The sequence below is a fragment of the Protopterus annectens genome, chromosome 1.part0 (assembly GCF_019279795.1).
Source record: "Protopterus annectens isolate FY-2018-M chromosome 1.part0, PAN1.0, whole genome shotgun sequence".
NCBI lineage: Eukaryota > Metazoa > Chordata > Ceratodontiformes > Protopteridae > Protopterus > Protopterus annectens.
The window spans coordinates 1,955,960,516-1,955,973,008 of record NC_056725.1 but is presented as its reverse complement, the minus strand read 5'-3'; the positions used below and the strand labels follow the sequence as shown (position 1 = coordinate 1,955,973,008).

At 45.0% G+C, this 12,493-nt stretch overlaps 1 protein-coding gene across 1 annotated transcript in view; it reads left to right on the top strand.

Annotated features, from left to right (window-relative positions):
- Positions 1 to 12,493, top strand: part of RNASEH1 (ribonuclease H1) — a gene marked incomplete in the record, with an annotated part of 1,200,073 nt that overhangs the window by 786,496 nt on the left and 401,084 nt on the right.

Here is a 12,493-nt window from a genome sequence, read left to right as displayed (position 1 = left end):
AAGAGTTATCTGTTGGTACATTACTAATGGCATTTTAGTAATTGGCAAGTTTTTATATATGGACTACCTGTTTAGTTCACACTACTCTCTCAGTACATTGTTTAATTTGGGTATAAGGAAATCTGGTTTCAATCTAGCTGCTTGCAAAAGTAAAAAAAAAAAAAAACTGTAGAATGGTACACTGCATTTGTATTGTTTTGCAGTACTGTTTATGTATGGAGTACTGTGTTCAGTGGAATATTGGCACTTTCATGTGTGGTACTGTGTACACATCCCTTCATGTTGTATACAAGTAAACTAGTGGAGCCAGATTAAATAATTTAGAGCTTAAATTAATTTCTTGCAAAATCGTCAAGACCTGTTACCACTGTGCTTCTGAAGGTAAGACAAAAAATTGTGAAAAAGTGAAGCACACATTACCATTTAAAATGTGCATTGGAATGCTACTGCTGCTATCGGTCGCAACTTCTGCAAAAATGGGGCAAGAATAAAGTCAAAGTGCAAGACTGGTGTATAGGTGGTTGTTGTGGTCTTTCGGTTTATCCCGGTTAGGGGTCACCACAGCAGAACTCCGGTCCGCTAATGTTTAGTAGTGGATTTTTACGTGCGGAGTTACCAGCCCTGACACACAACCTTCAACGAAGGCATGCTCATTCACACATGCCTGCACACAGAAGACGCTCTAGCTGAGAATCGAACGGGACAACGTTTTGCTGTGAGGCGACAACGCTACCGCAGCACCACTACCGGTTGTATAGGTGCTACAGTGATATGTAGATTCTGGCAAGGAAGATCTAAAGTAGTCTTGAGCCAGAAAAACAGCTGTATCTCCATGTATGGGATTATTACAAAAATTACCAGCGTGATTGCTAATTAAAACACACATTCTTACAGGAGTACGACATTGAACTATGTAAAACCAGACCTGGTGTAGTTGAATTCTTGGTTTCACAGACATGCCATCACTTCACTACAGAATGGCATAGTTTGTACTTGTGTGGCATAGTGTATAACCCTTGAGCTTTCTCGATATAGCAATAACCCACGCCTGGGTGTGGGTAATGCTAAATTTACCCATGGTTGGCGTGGTTTGGTCGCCCGAGGGACCAAACAAAGCCACCCGTGGGTAAATTTAGCATTACCCACACCCAGAAGTGGGTTATTGCTATTATACCATGACATTATTTAAGAAATGAAACTGTTACTTTTCTTAAATAATGGCATAGTATAATGCCTGTTTACTGCCCTTCCGCAGATGTCTGGCATCCGCGGCAGTTCTGATGTACTGCGCGCCTGCGTACATCAGAGCTGTGGGCAAAAGCAACGGAGAAAGCAAGATCTCCGTTGCTTTTTTTTAGTGTCTCGCTATGTTAAATGAGTTTAACATAGCGAGACAGTTTTAAAATAAGCAACGGACATCTCTGTCTGTGTCTGTCTGTCTGTGTCTGTCTGTCTGTCTGTCTGTCTGTCTGTCTGTGTCTGTCTGTCTGTGTCTGTCTGTCTGTGTCTGTCTGTCTGTGTCTGTCTGTGTGTCTGTCTGTGTCTGTCTGTGTCTGTCTGTGTCTGTCTGTGTCTGTCTGTGTCTGTCTGTGTCTGTCTGTGTCTGTCTCTGTCTGTCTCTGTCTGTCTCTGTCTGTCTCTGTCTGTCTCTGTCTGTCTCTGTCTGTCTGTCTGTCTGTCTGTCTCTGTCTGTCTCTGTCTGTCTGTCTCTGTCTGTCTGTCTCTGTCTGTCTCTGTCTGTCTGTCTGTCTCTGTCTGTCTCTGTCTGTCTCTGTCTGTCTCTGTCTGTCTGTGTCTGTCTGTGTCTGTCTGTCTCTGTCTGTCTGTGTCTGTCTGTCTGTCTGTCTCTGTCTGTCTGTCTGTCTGTCTGTCTGTCTCTGTCTGTCTGTCTGTCTGTGTCTGTCTGTCTGTCTGTGTCTGTCTGTCTGTGTCTGTCTGTGTAGTACCAGATGTGAACAAACAAAAAGTTTTAAATAGTGCTAAAACTGTGGCCATAAAATCTCACTCCAAGACACCTGCAAATTGTGTGGTGTGCTTAGGAGTGGAACATCTTTCAGCAGATTGCCTTATTTGTAAGGCCTTTGAGCTTAGAGCTCTTACTGAAGGAAAAAAGATACTTAAATGGCTATTGCCCCCTGGCTTGTGTGGCAGAGAAGCCCATAAGGACAACTGATAGAGAAGCATACTCATAGGAGTAAGGAAATTGATTTTAGAAAAAAAAATCCCAACGGTTCATATCTGTCCTCATCTCAAATTTTTCCCAAGAAGGAGTCTACCATTGTCTGGTCTAACCTTCTAGTTGTGGGTCTACAAATGGAGCCTGTCATCATCCCTGACACATCGTTGAAAAGATTGAGCAGGGCTTCATCAAACATGAGGGAGGTGGAATTTTTATTTATTTTGAATTTAACTGTGGTAGTGCACTTATGCCATTGGACTGATTTTACACTCCGCCTGAGGTAAGCACAATTAGATACATGACATGTACCGAGTACTGTAGTTGGCTTGAGGGTATAAAGGTAGTAGGTAAATGATATATACAGAGTGACTGACAAACACTATATATATATATATATATATATATATATATCTGCATTCCATTCAGCGTTGGCATTTTAAAAGAATCACTATCAAAATTAATCAAATTGGCAAGGTGTGAAGGGGGGTTATATGACCAGAGAAATGGCTGTTGCACTTTTCTAGCGTCTTGAAATGTGATTTTAGTTCTGATCAGAAAATGTGGTACAAAGAGTGTTTTTTTTTTTTAGGTAAGGGGTTCCCACAGTTTGGGACCAAGGAAGCGTGGTCTATACAGTGAAGTCTAGTTTGGGGAATTAAAGAAGAGGGCATGAGTGGTTAAGATTTCTAAGGTTATATGTTGGTGCATGTTTGAATAGTCTGGAGGCCGGGGAAGCTGTCATTCTTGATGGCTTTCGATTTGCATTTCTACTACTAAAACTCATCACTTTGTATCGCAAGCAGCAAGTTAGCTTTTCAGAGGTTTTGCAGTAGTGTTCATTTCTTGGAGAGAGTGATGAATCCACAAATGGCATTTGAGATGGGTCTGAATGATGCATTTTTTTTTAAAGGCTGCAGTACTTTGAGGGAGACAATATTGTAGTTGAATCAGTAAGATACCTTTACCTATGGCATTTCTGCAGAGGCTGGATTGAAAAGGGTAGATTCTAGTCTCCCACTATAGGAGAGCTGAGTAGATCCTATTAGCCTAGTATAGGAGAGAGCTGATTTTTGTTTGTGTGTAGTCCAGGTGGAGTTGGAAATTTAAATTTAGGGTTCTCTCTTATCCCGTCTCATCCACCTCCAGCCTCTTCATTCGGGTCTTACAGAGGTACATCTGAAGCAAATCTAGATCCCATGATGAGGAAGCAGATTGAAACTGGAATCCTCCCATCCTCTTCGGTGGAAGGATGGATATGGCTGGCCCAACATCCCCTGGATTAGCTCCTTCTCCGGTGTGTTACAGTACCTATTATTAATGAGACAATCCAATCCTGGACTCAAGTCTTTCTTTGATGCTGACCACAGTATCTGGCTTGGCATTCGAGGGATCCAGTCAGACACACTTGACTTGGGTTCCCAGAGCTGGAGATGTCTCAGTAACATTGACTTGACAGTGTCTTTGGCACATTTATTAGAGCTGTGTCATGCAGTACACTTGTCAGTGTAGTAGACCACTGCTTTTGAGTATAAGTGCCAGTTTCTTCCTCAAAGCTGTCCACCCCTTTTCTGTTTTGGGGATACCCTCCTCATTTACACCCATTTCTCCCGTGAGAGGAGTGAATCGCTTTTACTGAGGCAGGTTCCTGGGCTTATGTGGCAGAGGGGTTACTGGTCCACAGACCCCAGATTTTTTTACATCAAGTGATCAGATGCAAAGGGATGACTGTTCTCATTGTCCCATTATGGCCCAGGAAAATTTGTTTCCCCTTTTCAGATTTCACATCAGGGAACCTCTCCTGAATCTTGGACCCTATACAAGATCTTTCCTGCCCATCCAGAAAGCCTCACCTGGACCTCCACAGTCTAAGCACTTGTTTTTTTCTACTTCCAGTAATGGCTAATAACCCAGCTTTATCATCTGATGTAGTTAGATTTTTAACTACCTGTCAGAAGGAATCCCCACATACAAGTAGTATCATGAGAAAGGTTTTTCTTTTAGCCTTCTCTGCAGATACTAGTGCAATTAGCAGCTCTCTGCAACTTGTTGGTCAGGAGACCTAGTTCTCTTCAGTCTCAAACTTTGCAATTCCTTTCTCAAAGGGTTTTTTTCTTTATTGGCCCTCAATTAAGGAAAGAGAGCTTCCATGGGACTTCAGTTTTTCTGCTGGAAGCCTTGACAAACCTCTGCGTCAGCTAGCATCCTCTGCACGGTTGCAGATGTTTTTCGTGTTTCGTTGTTGCAGTCATCACATTTGGGTTATCCCTGCCAGGGTAGCCCTCAGTCGGCCCGATTTACCAGAGGCATAGTATTTCTGCGTCGGTTGCTGTTATTCCAGGAGTGACATCAGTAGTATAAAATAAAGCAGCCAATGCCATTGCATCGGTCTTTCTTGTCAAGGAGCCTGAAGCAGAAGCAGTTCACACGAGTGCCAGTCGGCTGCTACCTGAGTTTTCTTTTTTCACATTGAAGTTGAAGTCTTCTAATGCTACGTACCTCGTTAGGGATTCTTTTTTCTTGCTCTAACCGATGTCAGAAAATTAACAATTGTCTCGCCTGTGGAAAGTAAATACCACACCGAGACTTTCATTCTTGCTGCGTCACTTGCTTAGGTCCAGACCACGATGTCCCCCGCTGTCGCTTTTGTGCTTTGTTCAACAATGCAACTATACATAGTTGGGCCCTTATTGTAGCTAGATATTTTCGCTCTCAGTCCTCCAAGTCCGATATGGCTTTGGTAAGCCATCTGACAGCAGATCTTCTGAAAAAACTTAAGGATAAAGACAGAGACAGACCGCACAGGTCCAAACCTACTGACGACGCTTCCGTTAAGCTAAAAAACTCTCCTTCCACACAAGCACCTGGGCTGCTATTACCAACAACCACTGGGTCCTCAGCGTAGTGTCCCAGGCATGCAAATTTCATTTCCACGCTCTAGAACCCCAAAAGGGTTCCCAGATCTTTCCCCAAACCAGTGGGCAGAGGCCAAAAAGCAAGTCCTTTCCTTGCTCTTTGAGGGCAATAGAGCACGTTCGTGCTGAACAGGCCAAGGTTTCTACTCCAGACTCTTCCTGGCACTCAGAAAAGAGGGCACCTGGCTCCCCATCCTCTATCTGTCCATTCTAAACACCTTTCTGGTGATACCAAAATTCAACATGCTCACCCTCCAGTAACTACTACCTATGCTCTCCAAGGATGCTTGGTTAGCCACCCTAGACCTAAAAGAGGCCTACCTACACATCCCAATCAGGGAATCCTGCAGGAAATATCTACGATGTTCTTCGTGTTTCACTGTTGCAGTCATTACGTTTGGGTAATCCTGCTGGCAGGTTGCCCTCAGTCGGCCTTAATTCCAAAGTCTTGGGTCTTGCGTTGGTTGCTGTCGCCCCTTCCCTGACGTCAGGTCGTCAGGGGCATAAAAGATGCAGCAGCCGCCATTTTCTTCAGTCTTTCTTGCCGCTCGGTGCCCGAAGCAGAAGCAGTTCGTAAGTGCCGGTTGGCCGACTCCTGAGATTTTCGTGTTCGAGTTTCAGATCCGAAGTCTTCATTAAAAGCCAAGTACCCCATTGGGGGAACTTTTTTTCTTGCTCCAGACCGATGTCAGAAAAAGTTAATTGTATTTCTTGTGGGAATCAAATACCTCATAAGGACTTTCATTCTTACTATATTCCTTGCCTAGGCCCTGACCACGACGTTTCAAGTTGTCTGTTTTGTACTAGATTTAACCAACGCACTAAGCATCGGAACGATTTTGCATTAAGCTATTTTGGGAGCAGATTTAATTATACAATGTCATCGGCTAGCCATCCGACTACCGGAGTTCACAAAAAACTCAATGAAAAAGGCAGGCTACAGAGGTCCAAAACTGACTACGAAGCTTCTCCTAAGCCAGTCGCTGGTTCTCAGTGAGGCGCTTTCGCATCCCCTGACGCCTGCTACTTTAGAGTCACAGGCCGCTAACGACTCCCACGTGGAGTCAGTCAGGCCGCTGGAAACTCAAGGTATTGGAGCCTCGGAAACTATTCCCTCAGATGGGTCCAGAGCTGCTGAGCAGGCATCTGCTTCTGAGGGGTGTATTCAGACCTAAACAATTGTACATTAAACTGACTTAAGCTTCAAAGGCAAAGACTAAAGCACTTTTAAAGACAAAGAAACAAGTTCACCAGCCACATGGACAGGCCTCCATGCCTATAAAACAGATGCTCAAAATGGCCAAAGACTTGATTACCTTGATCAGGTTTTCCCATCCCCCTCCTGATAAGAGGCCTAGGCAAGAGACACTATGAATCTTCAGATCAGGTTTCCATTTCCTCTGATTCCTCTTCTGATCAGGAATAGTCACTTCCCCCATATGAGGATTCTGATGCTGAAGAATCTATCCCTTCAGCGTCTCAATCCTGAGGACTACTCTTGGGGAAACCTTGCATACCATGAGGGAGCATTTCCACTGGGAGAGCCAAAATTTTTCAAAATCTAAGAGGAGGCTCAGGGACTTCCTTTTACTACCCCAACACAGGCCTCTAGCTATTCCACCTGTTGGACATTGTAGATGTATTTTCAGAGTCTAGTCTGACTCCTGACTCCTTGCCTCCAGTTCCTGTTAAGCCTGACAGATACTACAGGGTTCCTGACTCTCAAATTCCTTTTCAAAAACCCTGCTGCAGACCCAGAAACTATTTCTCAGGGTTCCAAAGGGGTTAAGGCTTCCACTGCAAAAAACCCTACCCCCTCTGATAGAGATTCTAGGGCACTGGACAGATGGGGAAAAAAGACTTGCACATCTGCTACCTTGGCTATAAGGGCCTTAAACTGCCAGTTTCATATGCTCAAATATCAGCAATATGTCCTGACACTGCTTAAACAGAAAATGTTGGTAAATTCTGAATGTGCAGAAAACAAAGAAATGCAGGATTTATTGCATGCAGCTGAACAAGTTGGAAAGCATACTTTGCAATGTGGTTTTTGATTCTTTGGAGGCCTCCTGCAGGGCCGCTGTTACGGGTTCTGTAATTAGGAGGCATGCTTGGCTAAAGGAACAAAATCTGCCTGATCATGTCAAAGCTAAATTATTAGATGCACCATTACAGCATGATACCTTGTTTGGTGTTAAAGAAAATGGTGGACGAAGCTAAATCTATGCAAACGGTCAAAGATTTTTTTTACAGGTACAGCCACCTAGGTTTAGAAGACACTGGCCTACAAAGAATCTGTCCTTTCGAGTGTCAGACAGACCTCAAAGGGGCAGATCCCAACGCCCTAGAGGCAGATCCCAGCTGCAAGGTTCATACAGGTCTAAGCAGTGGGGTGCTTCTACCTCCAAAAGTGGAGAAGACAAATCACAACCATACAGGAAACAGTCCCAGTGACTTCCCCCTGCCTGCACCAAGCACTTATCTTCTGGCAGCACCCTTAGGGGGAAAAATAGCACTTTTTTTCTCAAAATTGGCACATTATAACTCGGGACAAATGGGTTCTAGACAGTGTCACAAGGCTACAAGTTTCACTTCCATGCCCTGCCAAGGGCAAACGGTTGGCCAGACCTGCCAAAAAATCAATGGACAGAGGCTCAAAAACAAGTCTCATCCCTCATGGACATCGGCGCTATTCAACAAGTGCCACAGCAAGAGCAGGGACAAGGATTTTACTCGACTGTTCTTGGTACCAAGAAAGGACAAAGCATGGAGACCAATACTGGGCCTATCTATTCTAAACACTTTCCTGATTATACCAAAATTCAAGATGTTGACTTTGCAGCAGCTCCTGCCCATGCTGGGCAGAAAGGCTTGGCTTGTGACTTTAGACCTAAAAGAGGCATACCTGCATGTCAGTCAGATAGCCATGCAGGAGATGAGTCAGATTCAAGGCTGGCTCAAAGCATTACCAATTCTCTGTACTGCCCTTTGGCTTATCTACTGCACGCAGGGTCTTCACTAAGTGCCTGGCACCAGTAATTGCTTTCTGCAGACAGAGGAATACAAATATATCCTTAATTGGATACCTGCTCATTCAAGCAGAGAACAATGACATTTTATTACAGCATCTGGCGTTTGTGAAAAGACTTAACATGGCTAGGGTACACAGTCAACGAAAAGAAACCAAAACTAGTACCCTCTCAAGAGATAATATTCCTGGGTGCAAGCTTAAATACAACTGCCCAGATGGCTTATCTCACGCCAGACAAACAAAGGCAACTGACCACCTGTTTCAAGGGAATGGCAATAAAGGCCCAGTTATCTGCAAGAAAAATTCTGCAGGCTTTGGGCTTCATGGCATCCTACTAATTCCATATGCAAGACTGCATATGAGGAAACTTCAGTGGTACCTAAAATGTGTCTGGACACATTGCCACAGCCTGGAAACAATGATTACTCTCATTCCCTGCCTGCAACAGGAGTTTCGATGGTGAGCAAAGGCTTGTCACCAAAACAAGAGACAGCCATTCTCACTACCCCCAGCCAGGCAGAACCTAACAACAGATGCATCAGATTATGCCTGGGGGGCCCACATGGCAGTAAGAGGCATTCAGGGCACCTGGTCCACAAGCCAAATGCATCTACATATCAATCAAAAAGAGATGCTAGCTGTTCAAAATGCTCTGACAGCCTTCAAGGACCTTTATTCATCCGGGACAACTACTGATAGACGGACAACACCACGGTCATGTGGTACATAAGCAGGGGGGCACACATTCTTACTCCCTTTGCAGACTAGCCATGGCTTTATGGGACACAGCATTGACTTACCAAGTACATCTGCAGGCACAATTCCTGCCAGGAAAGGAAAATACTCTGGCAGACGAACTTAGCAGAAACCATGGATCCCCACGAGTGGCACCTGGATCCACAATTCTTCAGTATGTTAGCAAAGAAATGGGGGCGCCCGGACATAGATCTATTTGCCTCCCCTCACAACTATCAACTAAAAAGATTCTGCACAAGGACTTATCACAGACAAGCATGGAAAGTGGACACCTTATCTTTCAACTGGAAAAACCTATCGGTATATGCCTTTCCTCCACTGCCTCTCCTCCCCAAGGTACTCCTAAAGGTCAGACAGGAGAAACCAAAAATGATTCCGATTGCCCCAGACTGGCCCTGCCAGTACTGTTATCCGATCTTAAGGAACTTGTCTCTGTGCCCAGCCTGAACCTTACCTCAAATACCGTCCCAACAAAGCATTCAGATTCTGCACAGCAAACTCAGGACTCTAAACCTGGCAGCATGGCAGATAATGTAGCCATACAAAGCACACCTCTCAGTAAAGCTGTGATGGCTGTCATTTTGGAAGCCAGAAGGCCTAGTACTAGAAAATCCTATGCTGGAAAATGGAAGAGATTTTGTGCTTGGAACCAAGCTCCGGTTGTACCAAATATTCCTCAGATTTTGCAATACTTAACTGAGATGCTGGACAAAGGCCTATCTTTTTCATCTATTAAAATTCATGCCTCTGCCATTTCGGCTCACTACAATACAGAGCCACCACTATTTTCTCACCCTTTATTAAGGCAGTACCTCAGAGGAGCCAAAAATTTAAGGCCTCCAAGGAGATCGACAAGACCTGCATGGGACCTCAATTATGTCTTGGAAAAACTCACCTTCCCTCCTTTTGAGCCACCTGCTACTGTAGATATAAAGTTTTTATCTTGGAAAACCGCTCTGCTCCTAGCAATAACTTCTGCAAGACGAGTGTCAGAGCTACAGGCTCTCATGGCTGTGGAACATTTTATCATTTTTCATCCAAACAGGGTCTCTCTGAGGACAAACCCTACGTTTATGCCTAAGGTGATGTCCAGTGTAGCCCTTAACCAAACTATTCATTTGCCAACTTTTTATCCAAATCCACAGAACAAGGGGGAGAAAATTCTGCATTCTTTGGACATACACAGACAACTTAGATTCTATTTGGACAAGACTAAAGTTTTCAGAAAGACAGAACAATTACTAGTAGCATAATGCTGCAGGATCACAAGGAGTGGCCATCTCCAAGCAGACTATTTCAAAGTGGATAGGCCACTGCATTTGTTTCTGCTATTTACACCATGCCAAGCCAGTGCCTAAGGGCATTAGGCCACATTCCACCAGAGCTGCAGCCACTTCAGCAGCCTTTCTCAGGGGCGTACCAACCCAAAGACATTTTAGAGGCTGCTACTTGGGGTTCAGTGCGCACCTTTACAAAGCACTACCATCTGCCACTCTACTCTAAATCCAGGGCAGGCTTTGCCACTGCAGTTTTGCAGGGCCTCATAGCCGCTCCTAATGCTGTTTAGCTCCAGCCTCCCATCCATAGCTTTGGGACTCTACCCAAATGTAATGACTGCAACAGTGAAACACGAAAAACATAGTACAGTTGTGTACACTTACCATCAATGTAGATGTTAGTGTATTCACTGTTGCAGTCCAGGTTACCCACCCGCCATCCCCCTTTTTTCTATAGATCTCATCTTTCCATCTCCGATTTATACAATCTATGTGTTGTATTTTCTTGTAGCGCTACCCTTTAGGGGGCACCTGACATCTGTGGCAAGAAAAACTGAAGAAAATGGCATCGGCTGCATCTTTTAAACCCCTGACGACCTGACATCAGGGAAGGGGCGACAGCAGCCGACGCAGGACCCAAGACTTTGGAATTCAGGCAGACTGAGGGCAACCTGCCACTGGGATTACCCAAATGTAAGGACTGCAACAGTGAATACACTCAAACATCTACATTTATAGTAAGTGTACACAACTGTACTTTTCAGGGCAGGATCACTACACTTTCAATTCAGTGCTTCCCTTTGACTTATCCTCTGCTCCCAGAGTTTTCACAAAATGTCTGGCTCCCGCCATTGCTTTTTGCAGGCAAAGAAATCAAATTTACCCATACTTAGACTGCCTAATTCAGGCAGACAGGAAAAGCTGCTCAAGCACCTGGCCTTTGTAAAGGATCTACTGACCTCACTAAGGGTATACTATCAACGAAAAGAAATCCAAACTAGTACCCGCCCAAAAAATTATATTCCTGGGAGCAAGCCTGGACGCAGCATCCCAGAAGGCATTCCTTACACCAGGAAAGAAACTACCTTGACAGCCTGTTTCTCTCAACTTGCCACCAGATCCCAGTTATCCGCAAGGAAAATCCTGCAAGCTCTGGGGTTCATGGCTTCTTCCACTCTACTCATTCCATATGCCAGACTGCATATGAGGAAGCTACAAACTTAAAAAGCCTTTGGTGTCAACACACTCAAGACCTGGAAACTGTTGTACCAATGATACCTTGCTTAAGGAAAGATTTTCTTTGGTGGTCAGCAGCATGCTACCACAACAAGGGACTACCCTTCTCACAACCCCACGCCACCCAGACCCTCACCACAGATGCATCAGACTATGCCTGGGGTGCACACCTGGATGGCAGATGCATACAGGGCCAATGGAGCCTACATCAGATACATCTGCACATCAGCCAAAAAGAGATGTTAGCTGTCCAGCATGCACTGATAGCTTTCAGACTCCCTCCTCTCCCTGCAGGGTCTACTGATCAAAATAGACAACACCACTGTGTTGTGGTGTATCAACAAGCAGGGAGGGACTCGCTCATACCCTCTATGCAGACTTGCGATGACCCTTTGGCACACTGCCTCAGCCATGCAACTACACCTGTTAGCGCAATTCCTGCCAGGCTCTCTAAACTCTCTGGCAGACAACGTAAGCAGAAATCTTCTGGACCCACACAAGTGGCAGCTAGACCAAAGAACCTTCACCCTTGTGACTCAGAAATGCGGCACCCCGAAGGTTGACCTCTTTGCTTCCAACTCCGACCATCAGCTCAGCAAGTTCTGCACCATGGAGCCTCACTGCAAGGCCTGGGAAGTGGATGCTCTATCCTTCCAGTGGATCAACCTCTCTGTCTATGCAATTCCCCCACTACCGCTTATAACAAGGGTGCTGCTTAAAATAAGGGAGGAAAAAATGAGGACAATCCTGATTGTCCCATACTGGCCATGCCAGCACTGGTACCCATTGCTGCGCACTCAGCCTGTCATCTCTGCTACCATGGTATTTCTCTCATATCCCAACACTCCTGATACAGAGAAGGAAAATTCATGCATCCCTAATTGCAGACCCTCAATCTGGCAGTCTGTCTTATTCCCTGACCACTGCACAAGCTGCCAGTCTCAGCAAATGGGTTCTAGATGTTATACGTGAGGCCAGACACCCTAGCACTAGAAAGTCTTATGCTTACAAATGGAAAAGGTTTTGCACCTGGATCCAGGCTAAGACAGCCGGGATGGCACAGCACTCCATACCTGTCATCCTGGGTTACCTTGCAGGCCTA